The sequence below is a fragment of the Neoarius graeffei genome, chromosome 10, assembly GCF_027579695.1.
Source record: "Neoarius graeffei isolate fNeoGra1 chromosome 10, fNeoGra1.pri, whole genome shotgun sequence".
NCBI classification, from domain to species: domain Eukaryota; kingdom Metazoa; phylum Chordata; class Actinopteri; order Siluriformes; family Ariidae; genus Neoarius; species Neoarius graeffei.
In genome coordinates this window covers 21,491,981-21,508,597 of record NC_083578.1, presented here as the reverse complement: position 1 = coordinate 21,508,597, position 16,617 = coordinate 21,491,981, and the positions used below count along the sequence as shown (strand labels likewise).

General features: G+C 42.6%; 1 protein-coding gene across 4 annotated transcripts in view; it reads left to right on the top strand.

Moving 5' to 3' along the window:
- Positions 1–3,190: 3,190 nt before the first annotated feature.
- LOC132892943 (probable G-protein coupled receptor 153) overlaps positions 3,191–16,617 on the top strand; it is a 111,295-nt gene continuing 97,868 nt past the window's right edge. For 3 of the 4 annotated variants that reach the window (XM_060931519.1, XM_060931521.1, XM_060931522.1), the window contains exon 1: positions 3,191–3,538. The gene's annotated coding sequence lies outside the window, so the exon portion shown is untranslated. Of the gene's footprint in view, positions 3,539–5,926; positions 6,050–16,617 lie in introns of all 4 variants that reach the window. The other variant, XM_060931520.1, reaches the window with a different exon arrangement.

Below are 16,617 nucleotides of genomic sequence, written 5' to 3'. Positions count from 1 at the left end.
TAGAGTCAGGTGTTTTCAATCAATGGGATGACAATCAGGTGTGAGTGGGCACCCTGTTTTATTTAAAGAACAGGGATCTATCAAAGTCTGATCTTCACAACACGTTTGTGGAAGTGTATCATGCCACGAACAAAGGAGATTTCTGAGGACCTCAGAAAAAGCGTTGTTGATGCTCATCAGGCTGGAAAAGGTTACAAAACCATCTCTAAAGAGTTTGGACTCCACCAATCCACAGTCAGACAGATTGTGTACAAATGGAGGAAATTCAAGACCATTGTTACCCTCCCCAGGAGTGGTCAACCAACAAAGATCACTCCGAGAGCAAGGTGTGTAATAGTCGGCGAGGTCACAAAGGACCCCAGGGTAACTTCTAAGCAACTGAAGGCCTCTCTCACATTGGCTAATGTTAATGTTCATGAGTCTACCATCAGGAGAACACTGAACAATAATGGTGTGGATGGCAGGGTTGCAAGGAGAAAGCCACTGCTCTCCAAAAAGAACATTGCTGCTTGTCTGCAGTTTGCTAAAGATCACATGGACAAGCCAGAAGGCTATTGGAAAAATGTTTTGTGGACGGATGAGACCAAAATAGAACTTTTTGGTTTAAATGAGAAGCGTTATGTTTGGAGAAAGGAAAACACCTGCATTCCAGCATAAGAACCTTATCCCATCTGTGAAACATGGTGGTGGTGGTAGTATCATAGTTTGGGCCCGTTTGCTGCATCTGGGCCAGGATGGCTTGCCATCATTGATGGAACAATGAATTCTGAATTATACCAGCGAATTTTAAAGGAAACTGTCAGGACATCTGTCCATGAACTGAATCTCAAGAGAAGGTGGGTCATGCAACAAGACAACGACTCTGAGCACACAAGTCGTTCTACCAAAGAATGGTTAAAGAAGAATAAAGTTAATGTTTTGGAATGGCCAAGTCAAAGTCCTGACCTTAATCCAATCCAAATGTTGTGGAAGGATCTGAAGCGAGCAGTTCATGTGAGGAAACCCACCAACATCCCAGAGTTGAAGCTGTTCTGTATGGAGAAACGGGCTAAAATTCCTCCAAGCCGGTGTGCAGGACTGATCAACAGTTACCGGAAACGTTTAGTTGCAGTTATTGCTGCACAAGGGGGTCACACCAGATACTGAAAACAAAGTTTTGCATACTTTTGCCACTCACAGATATGTAATATTGGATCATTTTCCTCAATAAATAAATGACCAAGTATAATATTTTTGTCTCATTTATTGAACTGGGTTCTTTTTGTCTATTTTTAGGACTTGTGTGAAAATCTGATGACATTTTGGGGCATATTTTTATGCAGAAACATAGACAATTCTAAAGGGTTTACAAACTCAAGCACCACTGTAAATGCATGTCTTTGGACTGTGGGGGGAAACTGGAGCACCTGGAGGAAACCCACACAGACATGGGGAGAACATGCAGACTGCACAGAAAGGCCCCTGGTCGGCTGTGAGATTCAAACCTGGAACTGTGAGGAAACAGTGCTAACAGCTTCACTACATGACAAAGAATGGCTCGCTTTTCATTTGGAAAATTAGTCAACTGGCAAAAATCCTGGTTGTGATATGTCTGTTACTGTGAATAGTTAAAGTGCCATTCCACCATTGGATGTATTCTTTGGCATAAAATACAATATATTTTATGACAACATGACTAGACAGAGAAATCTTTTAGCTTCAAAATGATATATCAAACATAATTTTTTGACAACGACAAGTATATTAATTTTGCGACCAAAGTCACCTACCTTTTTAATTTCCGCGCGGTAGTGAAACATAATGTCATTGGCAGGTTCCCCTTCTTGTGTACCACGTCACGTGTGACGTGGCACAGATTATCAGCAATGGCGGATAGAACGCGATTTCCACTTGTCGATTGCTGTGCCGATATTCACCATCGACCGTCTCCTTTGGGCATCACTTGCTATTTTCCTTCGCTTCTTTTCCGAAGCTAACAATCGCGTTCTATCCGCCATTGCTGATAATCTGTGCCACGTCACACGTGATGTGGTACACAAGAAGGGGAACCTGCCGATGACATCACGTTTCACTACCGCGCGGAAATTAAAAGGGTAGGTGACTTTGGTCGCAAAATTAATATACTTCATCTCATCTCATCTCATTATCTCTAGCCGCTTTATCCTTCTACAGGGTTGCAGGCAAGCTGGAGCCTATCCCAGCTGACTACGGGCGAAAGGCGGGGTACACCCTGGACAAGTCGCCAGGTCATCACAGGGCTGACACATAGACACAGACAACCATTCACACTCACATTCACACCTACGCTCAATTTAGAGTCACCAGTTAACCTAACCTGCATGTCTTTGGACTGTGGGGGAAACCGGAGTACCCGGAGGAAACCCACGCGGACACGGGGAGAACATGCAAACTCCACACAGAAAGGCCCTCGCCGGCCCCGGGGCTCGAACCCAGGACCTTCTTGCTGTGAGGCGACAGCGCTAACCACTACGCCACCGTGCCGCCCTAATATACTTGTCGTTGTCAAAAAATTATGTTTGATATATCATTTTGAAGCTTAAAGATTTCTCTGTCTAGTCATGTTGTCATAAAATATATTGTATTTTATGCCAAAAAAATACATCCAATGGTGGAATGGCACTTTAAGGCATAGACGAGACATTTCTTTTCAGCGTTTTATGCAAGAGTTGTGTATTATTTTTGTTTTGTACAATTGGGCGGCACGGTGGTGTAGTGGTTAGCACTGTCGCCTCACAGCAAGTTCTGGGTTCGAACCGAGTGGCCGGCGAGCGCCTTTCTGTGTGGACTTTGCATGTTGTCTGCGGTGGGTTTCCTCCGGGTGCTCAAGGTGTAGCTGAGCAAGGTACCTAACCCCTGACTGCTCCCCGGGCACACTGCTGGGCGTGTGTGTGTGTGAGTGTGTGTTCACTGCTTCAGATGGGTTAAATGCAGAGGATGAATTTCACTGTGCATGTGACAAATACAGGTTTCTTCTTCTTGTTGAATGTCCCTATTCACCTGTAGTGCTTTGTCTTCAAGAGTTATATAACTTCAGAAGAACTTTCTGAGAGTCTTCTTTTGGTCATATGAATTGCTCAAGGAAAATGTGCAAAACACCAGTTAGGAAGTCGGCTGGACTCAAACGGAAGCGCGGTGGATTCAGCAGCATCTGTTCCTGTTCCATTCATTCCCTCCTCCTCGAGCTCATCCTCAATGGGCGGCGTGAGGAGGCTGAGCGCGCGCCCGACCCTCACCATCATCATCATCATCACCACCATCACCAGCACCACGTCGACACGTTTAACTTCGCCCATGCGTGGCTTTACATGCACACCATTCCCACACTTGTTTCTGATGAGAATGCCTCTAATCCTCTCCGATGATGGAATGATAAAGGGCGCGCCATGTTTCTGTCCTAGCCTTCTTTATTTGACGGTTTTATCCGTGGAGACGGACTCGCACGCGCTGTGGACACGTTGATGACAGTACGACACCGTGGAGCAGCTTTCCGGCCTGATAGCTACGACATTTATTCAAGGTATGCTCGAGATATACAGTTCATGCGCGCACACGACATCCAGTGTGCTGCTTTTTTTTTTTCCCCCCTGTAGTCATGGTCTATAACAAGGTGACTGATGTGTCTTTATAATGAACTGTGTTAGCTAAATACATGTAAAACCTCAGTGTTAATGTTACTTCTGTATTCACCTTCACCAAAGGAAGCCATTCTTCAAACCATTAATAAATAGATTGGTTAGACTCGACTTAGCTTGCGTGTGTGTGTGTGTGAGAGACAGAGAGAGATGTGGGCAGAATAACAGGGGGCTGCGACCCAAACTGCATACTCCCGTTCTAAATAGCATGCTATAATAACACACCGCATATGGTAACTATGGTAACCTACAGTGTCAAACCTAAACCTAGTGTTTATAGGCTAAGCTACTGTTTTCGGACGGAGTCAAAATCTTTTCAAAAGTAGGTTTCACTCTTGTAATAAAGCCCAGAATCCTTTATTTTATCTTTTAATGGCACCTCAAAATGTTCTTTATACCTCCAAAAAGGTGTTTTGTTACTTCTCGAATCAATATTTTCCCTACCAAACTACTGAAGGGCAGCGATAGACATTAGCTGTCCGTAGGATAAGAAACCAAGTGTGAAAACAGTGAGACGCTAGCCTGACTCTGTGCCTCTTTCAGGATATAACTGTTAGCAGTTTAGATAATAATAATAATAATAATAATAATAAGCGTAACTATAGGACTTACACTGCCATTAACCAGCAAAACTATCAGAGCTCCACCATCAGCTGAATTGAATAACAGCGACAGTATGAATCTTTATGAACGACTCTTTTAAATGAGTCGATTACACGAATCGGTTCGCAAGCATGAACGAACTGTAAGCGTTTTTCATTTAAAGGTGCATTCGGTGACTGGGGTGTTGTTGTTTTTTTTGTTTTTTTTGGGGGGAAAAAACTCCTAATCGGCGGTGATGAATAAGATTTGAAGTTGTTTTTTTAATGTTTTTACTCATTGAGTAATAATGAGTAAAAGTTAAAGTGCCATTCCACCATTGGATGTATTCTTTGGCATAAAATACAATATATTTTATGACAACATGACTAGACAGAGAAATCTTTTAGCTTCAAAATGATATATCAAACATAATTTTTTGACAACGACAAGTATATTAATTTTGCGACCAAAGTCACCTACCCTTTTAATTTCCGCGCGGTAGTGAAACGTGATGTCATCGGCAGGTTCCCCTTCTTGTGTACCACGTGTCGGTCTATTTTTAGACCAGGAAACCCCCAAAGTGAGAGAGTCATTTCTCCTCATATATGGGGGCCAAAAAAATTGCGAAAAATTTTGAGTTAATCTTTCAGTTAGCTAGATTTATTGGTATTATTTTTATCGCGTTCTATCCGCCATTGCTGATAATATGTGCCACGTCACACATCACGTGGTACACAAGAAGGGGAACCTGCCGATGACATCACGCGCGGAAATTAAAAGGGTAGGTGACTTTGGTCGCAAAATTAATATACTTGTCGTTGTCAAAAAATTGTTTGATATATCATTTTGAAGCTAAAAGATTTCTCTATCTAGTGATACCATTTATATATGTTGTCAAAATATATTGTATTTTATGCCAAAGAATACATCCAATGGTGGAATGGCACTTTAAGTTAAAGTCCTTCCCGCGCCATGTGGCGGCGCCGATCTCCATTTCTGCTAGCCTGGGCCCGCCCATCCTAAGTGTGACGCAACACGGGGGCCTGTTGCGAACTTAGTCTGGCAAGGCAAGCTATCTCCAGCTCTTCCAAGCTCCCGAAAAATCGGGAGCCAATCAACTTTGAGCATCTCCAACAGCCCTGGGTAGAGGCGTGTTCAAGGCAGTGACGTAGTAGAACTGTGACCGGAAGCCATAGATTGTTTACAGAATCTATGCCGGAAGCGCTTCATTCACTAGAAACATTACGAACATGGAGCAGCGGCAAGCCTTTGACACAGCGGTAGATGCTGTATTGAAAGCATTCAACGGGAAGTTCTCATTGAAAACGGAGCAAAGAGCAGCCCTGGAGGTATTTATCTTCTTCCTGTTACTCAAGCAGTTTCCATCGCATCATATACGTCAGAGGAAAGAGTGATGTGATTGGTTTAAGCTTCGTCACAGCCTTTTCTGGCTTCGACCAGTAGCAAACTGAGGCATTTCAGGGAGGCGGGTCAACCACGCGCTTTGGGAAATGGTTGGGCTTAATATCTTTGCCAGACCAATGCTCGCAGAGCTTTGAAGTTGCGTTAGCCAGACTATATATTTCTGCAGCCCTCGGCCTCTCGCCTATTACATAGCTAGGGTTACAGTGGGGGGGCTAGTCCTCTGGTAACCACAAGAGTTTAACTCCCCACTCGCATCTGTATTGCAGCGTGCCTTGCCAGATGGTAGTGGGTACCATTTTTATGATGGTCTTTGGTATGACCCGACCGCGAATAGAACTCAACGATCTCCCGATCGAGAGGCGGACACGCTACCACTAGGCCACTAGCCGGTGAGTAATAATGAGTCCCTGTCCCCATTTCTATACTGTACATCAGTGTTCTCCATGGGCACTTTTAAAGTGGCGTTATAATTCTGGCCCGCCACCCTTCCCTTGGCCAAAAAAAAAACCCAACGTAACTTCATCAGTATACACCAAATAAATCGTAAAGTATTTGCTTTATTATAATTTTGTAACTATTTAACATGCAGAAGGCCATTAAAGTGCATATCACGGGTAAATTCAGGAGCAAGATCAATGTAATTCTCCTATTTTATATTAAAATTTGGTCAAATATCTGTAACTCTTTGCAATTTTTTTACCTTGCGCAATACCAGAAAAATTCAGTTGAAATCAAGCCATTTGAGGCGACTTGGTCCGCCTCTGAAAAAACTTGCCATTTGGATTTCCCGGCAAACATTGATTTTCGTGACGTCACGTGCGGGATGCCTCCTTCTGAATCCTATGTCAGCGCTGGTTTGTTTATGAGAAAACGACCTGGTGGGTTTCTGCAAATTTCTTCGTTATCACGTAATTATTAAAATGGTTAACAGATGTATCATAGGAGGGTGTAGCGACACCAATCATGATGGGATTAGTACTCATTGTTTTCCAAAAGACCAGACAATGAGAGAGAAATGGGAGCGCTTGGTCTACACAGGCTGTGCACTGAAATCGTGCAAAGCTCGCGCAGCCTGCTGGCGCTTCCGCAGATAACGTCACGAATCTGGCTCCAGACTCCTTTGGGATTTTTCCAGATGCGTTTTGTTATTTTATTTTTTTTCTGCTGTAGACAGATGGCCAGGGGCGGCATGGTGGTGTAGCGGTTAGCGCTGTCACCTCACAGCAAGAAGGTCTGGGTTCGAGCCCCGTGGCCGGCGAGGGCCTTTCTGTGTGGAGTTTGCATGTTCTCCCCGTGTCCGCGTGGGTTTCCTCCGGGTGCTCCGGTTTCCCCCACAATCCAAAGACATGCAGGTTAGGTTAACTGGTGACTCTAAATTGACCGTAGGTGTGAGTGTGAATGGTTGTCTGTGTCTATGTGTCAGCCCTGTGATGACCTGGCGACTTGTCCAGGGTGTACCCCGCCTTTCGCCCGTAGTCAGCTGGGATAGGCTCCAGCTTGCCTGCGACCCTGTAGAACAGGATAAAGCAGCTAGAGATAATGAGATGAGATGAGACAGATGGCCTTGTGCAAAATTACCCTTCTGGATGAGTGTGTAAAGGGACATACTTTCATATAAAAAAAAAACAAAATTGGTCCAGAATATGCACTTTAAACGAATGCATACGGGTCTATTCCTGCGTTACACTACACTGCACCACATTACACTATACTGACACATAGTAACGTTGGAAGCTGCACCTAGCCAGCAGCCAAATAAATTTGTGGGTGTTTGTAACGTTATTGTGCAACGGTTACGCTTATCTATCATCTTTTCTGACCATACACAGTTACAGTAATCGTATAACAGCACACACACACACACACTAGTTAAGTTCAGGTCTTTTTATTTTACGTATCTGTGATCGTGTAGGCGAGAGTTGCATTTTCCCGTTGCTTCACTGTTTGTTTACTGCAGGACTTCCAGGTTCCTGGGTCAAAGGACCCGAACTACGGAGGCCGCGGTGGCTTTGTAGTGCCAGTCTCGGGCACGCGCACCAGCTCGTGCATGGATTGGAGTGGTTTCACCCAATTAACATTATGTGTATTGTAAAAAATGTATGCATTTATTGTAATTGGGTATTTTGTTTATGCATGGAAGTTCATTTATTTTTCACACACAGAAAAAAAAAACAGAATTAATTCAGGGATGCGCAACAGGTTCATCAGTCTCAACTGAAATGTCAAATGAGTCTCACATTGACAATAATGTACAGTAAGAATGTGTTAATTTTTTGTAAAATGATTTTAACAATGATTTAGCATTTCCTATCCATTTATTGGCCAGTTTCACTGTCAACAAAGCCCAAAGTCTGTCAGCTTCAGGGGGATTTTGTCCCCCTGGCCCCCCACCGGGGTCCTGCCCCCTCCGCCACCTTTTATTTTTTGAAAAGTGGAGAATCCTGTACATGTACACAAAACCCCGGCCCCCAAAATTTACAGTGGTCCTACTAGATTTAGCTATATGGTAAGTTTCCAAACTGTTTTTTGTTCCAGCTACGTAATATACCTGATCTGAAACAATGGCTTCATTTTTTTTATCATACCCTTATAATTTTCCACATTATTTGTACTCGTAAGAAATGAAAAATATTGACTAGTGTATGGAATGGAGTTACTTTGGATCCAAAAGTCAACAAATTTACAAGATCCACAGGCAGACTCTAACCGCAGGTTGGCCTAGTGGTTAGCTTGTCCGCCTCTTGATCAGGAAATCGTGAGTTCTACTTGCAGTCGGGTCATACCTAAAGACCATCATAAAAATGGTACCTACTGCTATCTGGCAAGGCATGCTGTATTACAGATGTGAGTGGGGAGTCAAACTCTTGTGGTTACCAGAGGACTTGCCCCCTACTGTAACCCTAGCTATGTAATAGTTGAGAGGCCGAGGGCTACGGAGATCAGTGCCGCCATATGGTGTGGGAAAGGATTTTAGACAGGCAAAATCTAAGGGATTAAGAATTAAATCAAAACATTGTTAGTGGTCCTTTTTACTACTCTGTCTCTATTTGTGTCATTTCTTGCTAATGTGGTTTTGCATCTGGAATTTTTACAAATGTACAGTACATTGTCAGGAGTCCAGGGATACAGTAGGAGTCCATTTCTGTCCCCTAATATACCCCTTAGGGCTCATTTTTGGACCTTAAAGTGCATATCCTGGACCAATTTCGTTTTTTTTTTTTTTATATGAAAGTATGTCCCTTTACACACTCATCCAGAAGGGTAATTTTGCACAAGGCCATCTGTCTACAGCAGAAAAAAATAAAATAACAAAACATGTCTGGAAAAATCCCAAGGGAGTCTGGAGCCAGATTCGTGATGTCACCTGCGGAAGCGCTAGCAGGCTGCGAGAGCTTGCACGGTTTCAGTGCACAGCCTGTGTAGACCAAGTTTAGCAGCTAGCGATTTTGTAATGAAATATAGAATTGTCATCTGAGTGCAATGTTACTTCACCTTTGGATGAAGAATATAATGAGATGTCAGAATTGGGGCTTCATCTGTTTAGATTTGATGATGATTCAAGTCGTGAAGACGATGGAGACAACACCGGGGATGTAAATAATATGGTTGTTTTGTCATAAACAAACCAGTGCTGACGTAGGATTCAGAAGGAGGTGTCCCACACGTGACGTCACGAAAATCAATGTTTCCCAGGAAATCCAAATGCCAATTTTTTTCAGAGGTGGACCAATTCGCCTCAAATGGCTTGGTTTCAACTGAATTTTTCTGGTATTGCGCAAGGTAAAAAAAAATTGCACAAAATGCAAAATGTGACAGATATTTGACCAAAGTTTAATATAAAATAGGAGAATTACATTGATCTTGCTCCTAAATTTATCCGTGATATGCGCTTTAAGGTAGTTACCGTATGAGCGCACTAAAATCTTATGTCTTTTTAACTCACGGTGAAACTCCTCCGGGTTGAATTAACTAACTGACATCAGCTGTTCTCAGCATTTGATAAACCTGCTTTGTGAAATGGACAATCACTGCTCCTCCCCGTGGAAAAATGAGGGATAGCAGCTGGTTTTCACACAAGCTGCTTAGGGGCGTCACCAGTCAGGACTGCATTGACTACGTCATTGTGTCTGCCATTCGGCAGACAATCAAGAACCAGTCAGGGGACGGCCAAGGGCCTGCAGAGGGCTAGTCATGGAAACACCGATAAAACCAATGGCTTTTTCCGTATGTGCACATTTTTCATACCAAAAAGGTACATATATGGTCCTAAGCAGTATATAAAGGGTACAAATAAGTACCTTAGAGGGTACTGCCCCAGTGGTAAGCCATTGTAGCCCTAAAGATACAAAAGTGTACTTTATTTTTTGAGAGTGTATATACTGACACAAATGTATAGGAAGAAAGCAATCAATAACTATTGGTCTACTGAAAAGTAAAATCGCAAATTCTCTGACCCATAACCACACCCTCACTGAACTGGGGCATCAGAATTTCCCCTGATTTATGCACATGCAAGGAGCAGCTTAGTGTTAGATTTAGATTTATTGGTAAACTCCAGGGCGGCACGGTGGTGTAGTGGTTAGCGCTGTCGCCTCACAGCAAGAAGGTCCAGGTTCGAGCCCCGTGGCCGGCGAGGGCCTTTCTGTGCGGAGTTTGCATGTTCTCCCCGTGTCCGCGTGGGTTTCCTCCGGGTGCTCCGGTTTCCCCCACAGTCCAAAGACATGCAGGTTAGGTTAACTGGTGACTCTAAATTGACCGTAGGTGTGAGTGTGAATGGTTGTCTGTGTCTATGTGTCAGCCCTGTGATGACCTGGCGAGTTGTCCAGGGTGTACCCCGCCTTTCGCCCGTAGTCAGCTGGGATAGGCTCCAGCTCGCCTGCGACCCTGTAGAACAGGATAAAGCGGCTAGAGATAATGAGATGAGATGGTAAACCCCATATAGTTTACATGCAGAGCATTGGCTTGATGTTGGTCTAAAGCATTAGATCTGGATCTGTAGAATTTGACAAATATTCTGAGAGGATCCACGGACATATTTTATGCCATGCTCATGTATGATGTTGACTGACATGATGACACAGCTCTTGTAAGTAAACTTAGGACACACACTGACTTTATCGTTCCATGAATTTTGACGTGACCTGGCAACATAAGCTAGTTGAATCTCTAGACAAGGATGTCATGACTGGATCAGTATCGGTTATCAGCTGATACTCGGAGGACTGTACAGATTGTCTGTACTGAACTGTAAATTATTCTATCCATCCCTAGTTACTATGGCAATGACAGGTAACTAAGGATGGTAACTAGGGATCGAGTTCTGACAAAATGTCACTAACATTTCTTGGTATAGGAAACCTAAATGCCACATTGGAACAAAATTACATGTCAACAGTGGAGAAATGGCCAGATTTTTGTGAACATGCAGGCACACTGAGTGGCACTGAGATGTACAAATCACTCTCACCTTAAAGCAAGAGAAGTAGGAATTACTTTTTACAGGACAACACTTGGAGAACGTGTGCATGTTATTAATGAGGCACTTTATACGGAATTTAAAGCTAAACGGCCTTTCGATTTCATAAAATCAGTCAAATTTAGTTCCCTCTGAAATTTGGTCATTGTGATGTGTTTATTTCTGTAATATCTAAAAAAAACAGGCCATTCTGTGGCTGGGAAGACATTTAATTTAAGGGGATTCCCTAGCATATAATGTGCCTGAAATCGCTCGCTTCACGCAGTCAAGCAGACAGAGGAAGTCCGGTGTGCGCATACGCAGGTTTACCTGCTTCTTTTTTTCTTCTTTTGGGTTTTACGGCAGCTGGCATCCACAGTGTTGCATTACTGCCATCTACAGGTTTACCTTGACCGTGCACTGACAGTTCCATCATTCTGTCGCTAAACAAACAGCTGATCACACCGAGGTGCTCGCTGACTGCTGATATTTATTATTTTGGTCCTGCGTTTCCTTTCCTTCGCAACATAACGTCTTTTCTTCTCGCTTTCCATTACTGTAGTTGGTCTTTCACGTTTCATTCGCATCCTCCATTTTCCTCTCCTCTTTCAAATTTGTATCCCACAATGCCTTGCGTGAACGGGGAAAGCCCACCACATGATGCATGACGTAGTATCTTGAATTGGGCCATGGTGAAGCAGGAAAAAATAGCAGAGAATTTAGGGCCACATGGCCTTAAATTAATTAATTGTTCTATTTAAAAAAACGAATAAAATTGGAAGTCTGTGATTCGAATTCAGTAATTTTTGGTCCACTAAACAAAAATAACTGGGCATCAGGGAAAATTTTTTTATGGCCTACACTTGAAAATCTAAAAGGCAGTCTACCTTTAAGACAGGCTGGTGAGGTACATTTACTGTTTAGTACTGTTTTAAATGGTATAACTTCTTAGCTAATGTTCATCATGTTGGGTAGGTCACACAGATATGGTAAGATTAGTTTCAGAATTTAATTTGTAGTCGTATATTATTGTATTTCTGTGATATGAATTGAAAAATACCTCTTGGAATCTGCAGTCTGATTTATTATTACATATGATGCTGTTATCATTGTTTGTAATAAGTGCTAGTCGATGGTAAAGTACTAATAGCAGTAAAACGCTTGTTCTAGACTGACAGATTGGCTTATGATCTTTGTTTGTTGGGTTTTTTTTAAACCCCACTGAACTTTTACATTACAACAGTTTGACTCAATCAGATTAAGAGAAATTCCAGCGTTATGGACGTGACACTTGAACTCAAAATGGCAACAAATGACCCAGTGCATGTTTTATTGTCTCCCAGTATTTAAACAGGTGTTGCATATTTTAAGGCTGTACCATACTGGAGAAGTGATAGAACAAGAACAATTCCCATAGTACATCTAGGGCATGCCAGAAAATGCCAATAAAAGATGCGTTATGGATGTGACAGAAAAAGTATCACTTTTCTTGGGTGACTGTACATTTTTATCAAACTCTGTGAAATTGTAAACCTAATGTCGAAATGGAGATATCCATTTGATAGAGGGGTCCAAGGTGAATATTAAAAAATCTTTGTTTAAAATATTTTGTATTTCATGCAGAGTTTCGGAAGGAAAAGTCAGCGTTATGGATGTGACGAAATTCCGTTATGGATGTGACGCGTCTGAAATAGACATGGCATATGTTTAGAAAATCAGCAATTTAACCACCATAACCCTTTGAAAAACTCTCTAAATATCAGCTAAAACTATCAAAGTTCTTAAATAATATTTAGGATGGCTATTGTTTTGCTGTTTTGTGGATTTTAGCATACATTTCTGTGGCTTGTGGCAATAATATAGAATTGTACATGATCAAAGTTGATTTTAGCTTGGGTTTTACATTATAAGAAAGAAAGACTGACAGTGACATATTAGGTTGGTTACAAATTGGTTCAACTTATTCACATCTGTAAAATACAGGCCTAGGTGATATCTCTGGGAGTGGTTTTGATGTATTACATGTTGCTTTATTTTTGCATGGTGAGGTTGACATTTACATGGAATTGCCCTTATGCATGTAAGTACATACAAAGTATTTACATTAACTGTACACTTTAGGTCTACAGGAACACCTGTATGCCTGCTCATTTATGCTGTTGTCCAATTATCCAACCATATGGCAGGAGGACAAAGTATAAAATCATGCAGATGCAGGTCAAAAGTCTCAGTTAATGTTCACATCAAACACCATAAGGAATGAGGAAAAATTGTGATCTCTGTGACTTTAATCATGACATGGTTGTTGGTGCCAGATGGTCTGGTTTGAGTATTTCAGAAACTGCTGATCTCCTGGGGTTTTCACACACAACAGTCTCTAGAGTTTACACATTATGGTACGAAAAGCAAAAACACATCCTGTGACCAAGAGTCTGCAGGCTGAAGCATCTTGTTGAAGTAAGAGAGCTGAAGAGAATGACAAGACTCATTTGAGCTGACAGGAAGTCTATAGTAACTGAAATAATCACTCTTTACAACCATGGTGAGCAGAAAAGCATCTTGGAACATACAACACATCAATCCTTGAGTTTGATCAGCTACAACAGAAGACCACATCAGGTTCTACTCCTGTCAGCTAAGAACAGGAATCTGATGCTATCATGGGCACAGCCATACCCAGACTTGATAGTTGAAGACTGGAAAAAGACCAGGCGATTATTTTTTCCTTCTTTTCATCCTCAGCTGTCCAGTTTCTTTGAGCTTGTGCCCATGATAGCATCAGATTCCTGTTCTTGACTGACAATAGTGGAATCCAGTGTGCTGTCGTAGCTCATTCACATCAAGGATTGATGTTTTGTGCATGCTGAGATGCTTTTCTGCTCACCATGGTTGTAAAGAGTGATTGAGTTGCTATATCCTTCCTGGCAGCTCGAACCAATCTGGCCATTTCCCTCTGACCTCTCTTATCAACAAGATGTTTGTTTCCACCCACAGAACTGTCGTTCACTCAGTGTTTTTTTTTCTTTTTCCGCACCATTCTGTGTAAACTCTAGAGACTGCTGTGTGTGAAAACCCCAGGAGATTAGCAGTTTCTGAAATACTCAAACCTGAGTTGTCTGGCACCAACACCCAGATCACGGTTAAAATTGCAGAACTCATGCTTTTTCTTCATTCTTGCGTTTCTCTTCACCCATATCTGCATAATTGTTTTGCGTTGTGCTGCTGTGACGTGATTGGCTGATTTGGCTAACTGCATGAATGTAAGTGGATGGTGAGTCTATATTTACTTTTATGTCATGTTCAGTGTGACCACTGTGACCAACTAGGCAATTAAAAAAAAATCAGCTGAACATATAAGAGAGTGAAAGGTTGTTGGGTTTTTTTTCCTTTCAGGAAATAGACCCACAAGTCTCTATAGAGTTGTACTACCTTACTAGTGATTTTTTATCTCTATTTCTACGCAAACATTTTGTTTCTTTAACAAGACCTAAATAATATCTCACTCCATCAGCATTCCAAAGGTGTGCACAGAACTGTTTAATCCCATTCCTGCCTGCTCTAGAAGGAATTTACACCAGGCACAGTGCTCACTTGTGCAATCAAAGTGGCCTTTCTTTGTCCCACAAACTTTATATCCGCTCCCATTTGAACAAGAACTCAAAACACTTGAAAGTGAGAAAAGTTAGTGTCCTGCATCATATCATCTCAAGCCGCTTTATCCTGTTCTACAGGGTCACAGGCAAGCTGGAGCCTATCCCAGCTGACTACGGGCGAAAGGCGGGGTACACCCTGGACAAGTTGCCAGGTCATCACAGGGCTGACACATAGACACAGACAACCATTCACACCTACGGTCAATTTAGAGTCACCAGTTAACCTAACCTGCATGTCTTTGGACTGTGGGGGAAACCGGAGTACCCGGAGGAAACCCACGCGGACAACATGCAAACTCCACACAGAAAGGCCCTCGCCGGCCACGGGGCTCGAACCCGGACCTTCTTGCTGTGAGGCGACAGTGCTAACCACTACACCACCGTGCCGCCCGTCCTGCATCATTCTGCTTTTAAATGTTAACTAGATGCCTATAGTAATTTTAATTGTATGATGCCATCTATTTAATGGATCAGTAAATGTCATTGAGCACTTTTGTCGGGATAGAAACGTATTTGACTTGGGGGTTTTTCACAGTGAAATTCTTCCTTTGCATTTAACCCATCTGAAGCAGTGAACACACAAATGAGCAATGAGCACACACAGCAGTGGGCAGCTATGCTACAGCACCGGGGGAGCTGTTGGGGGTTCGGTGCCTTGCTCAAGGGCACTTCAGCCATGATACAGAGGGAGAGGAAAGTTCTGTTCATTCACTCAACTCCCCTCACATTTTTCCTGCTGGTCCTGGGAATCGAACCAGCAATCGTTTGGGCCCAAGGCTACATCTCTAGCATTCAGGCCACAGCTGCCCCCATCTCAATCAATTTGTTCTATTTCAGTTACTGTGCATTTTATTCTCATTAAAGTATCAGCTGGATCATCAGATGCCTGGATTATTAGCCTGTCCTTAAATACAACTAATGTGGTTACACGATAATGTGGTTATATCTATTAATAGAAAGTGCATCTAGACCACAGTTTCTCAAGTTTGTTTCAATGTCTGAAATTTTGAATGTGGACTCGTGTAGGGGTTAAATTGTAACCTTGAATATTTGGTTTACTAGTATATTTGAAGGAATCGGATGAGTAAAGGGGGGCACGGTGGTGTAGTGGTTAGCACGGTTGCCTCACAGCAAGAAGGTTCTGGGTTTGAGCCCAGTGGCTGACGGGGGCCTTTCTGTTTGCATGTTCTTGCCGAGTTTCCTCCGGATGCTCCGGTTTCCCCCAAAGACATGCAGGTTAGGTTAACTGGTGGCTCTAAATTGACCGTGAGTGTGAATGGTTGTTTTGTCTCTGTGTCAGCCCTTGATGACCTGGCAACTTGTCCAGGGTGTACCCCGCCTCTCGCCCATAGTCAGCTGGGATAGGCTCCAGCTTGCCTGCGACCCTACACAGGATAAGCGGTTATGGATAATGGATGGATGGATGGAGATCAGTAAAGGTGAACCATTGTCTATAAATGCATACAAACTTAGTACAATTTTTAAAAAAACAAACTTAATTTGCAGTTTTAGCTTATCTGCATATAATCAGCAGACGCTGTGAGAGAGTCTAATGTTCATCTCAACAAGCTCAAATTTATGTTGATTACAATCAAAGCCTAAAATCAAACACCAGGCAAGCCTTGCAGCCAGTACTGTGAGATTGGAGAGTTTTTAATTACTTTGTACTGGGAAAATGACCTTGGGCTGAGAGATATAAAATAATATGGCAGAGTTCAAATCTACATCGAGTTTTGGTGCTTTATAGCGAATTAGGCAGGTTTTTATCTGTGGTCGGGCTTGACACTGTGCAGTCTGGTTGTTTGTTACCCTCTCAAACATACTGTCAATTTACTGTGTTAAATGCTTC